This window comes from Numenius arquata, chromosome 10, assembly GCF_964106895.1.
Source record: "Numenius arquata chromosome 10, bNumArq3.hap1.1, whole genome shotgun sequence".
Classification (NCBI taxonomy): domain Eukaryota; kingdom Metazoa; phylum Chordata; class Aves; order Charadriiformes; family Scolopacidae; genus Numenius; species Numenius arquata.
The window spans coordinates 45,143,439-45,145,198 of record NC_133585.1 but is presented as its reverse complement, the minus strand read 5'-3'; positions in this window follow the sequence as shown (position 1 = coordinate 45,145,198).

The window sequence follows — 1,760 nt, the reverse complement described above, 5'->3', positions numbered from 1 at the left end:
CCTACCTAAAGGATACCTAAACTGGAATGTTTAATTAGATTTCTTTGGGCTTGTAAAGACAAACATAGCACACCTAGGTGAGAAGTAAATTAGTTCAACAAAGTCTGGTTGTTTTTAACTAACAAAGTCAGGCTTTCTAATACCATCTGAGATGAAGTTGTGGTGGCTATGTATTCCTCAAGTGCCTTTCAAATATCCTCGGTCCACAAAGATCAGCGAAGTGTTTCACTCTCAAAAACACAGTCCTAATGAGGGAGGACCAGGATAAAGTGACGAAGTCAGTGATGGCAGCAGTTACCTGACTCCATAGACCAAGAAACCCTGGGTAAAGACACATCCTGTGTTTGCTTACATAGAAAAACAATAAAATCGAGTATGCTCAAGCTGTTCTTAAAAGCACATGGTAGAGAATGAGAGGGAGGAAAAAAACCACCCCTCACCTCTTTCCTGTAATGTGTCCTATTCCTTTCAGTTACAGCATGTTTTAGGTATTACTGGAAAAACACACAGTACTAATACATCACAAATGTGGTTTCCAAGTTGAGAGGTTTATTTAAATAAACCATCTCACACGTTTCTCACAAGCATGAAACTTCCTTCGGCCAGCACTGAAAGTGTCCTCGTTGTTTAAGGGAAGCTCTGACACATACTGAAGGATCAGGAGTTAAATAAAAAAGACATTGCCAAGAGAGGCAGAGAAAACACAATGTTTTACACTGTGTTACATGTGTGTGTTACATAGTAGGTAATTTATTGCCTAAACCAAAAAAAGACCCATTTCTATTTAGTCCCACTAAAAAGTGTAGTGCTAGCAAAAGAACAACTCGTTTTTGTTTTATTACAGCTCATTTTAAATAAAAACTACAATCAACTTTTCTGCCTGTCGAGAAACCTTGTCGTGTTGAGCATGATTGTTTTTAATTCTTCTGCAGTGTGTTCACGTTAAGTGTCTCAATAACTAGTCAGAGGTACTTTACTTATCCCTTTGTAAAAGCATTGCAGTCCTGTCAAAAAAAGAAAGTCTGTAAAAGTCACCGCCTTTTCTCCAGTATTATGAACATCAAGCACTGCAAATTGTTTCAATAAAACTCATTTAAGAACACAACGTGGAACAGCAGAAGTAGTAAACACTGTTTCAGTAAGTCAAAAATGCACACGCTTCAAACATATAATTACTGCGTATCTCCCAATTAAAAAAAATACGCTTCTTAATTCCCATTTTGAAAAACCCAAGGCTAAACTTTTTATTGCAATAGCAGCAGGACTACAAAGTGCAGCATATATCAACAGGATACCTACACTACCACATTATTCTGCTTTGCCTCAGTCATCAAAAAAGTGTGGAAGTCAGCTGAAACTTCTTGCTCATGCTTGTTCCAATGAGGTCCCAGTAGAGGAAAGGGGTCATGTCCAGACCCTAAAGAAAAGGTGGACAGATACATCCAACTCTGACACAACACAACATACGAGACCATCCAAAAAGCGGAAGTTATTGCCAAAGCAAGTCCCCACCTTTGCTTTGCTGCGCACAAAGCAGGCATCCAGCCCGGGTAGATACTAGTTTATCAAAACGCATGTGTCTTCCCTCTCTCACAGAGATGACAACTCATTAAAGAAAAGAGTCACCAACTATTACACAGACATTCAGGGTGTTATGCAGCACGGGAGTTGCTCATTCTTAAACAATGTAGGCTTTTTGGCTGCCAGTTCAGTTTCAAGCAACAAACCTTTCTTGTTGGTCCCAGTGTTATTTTCTCATT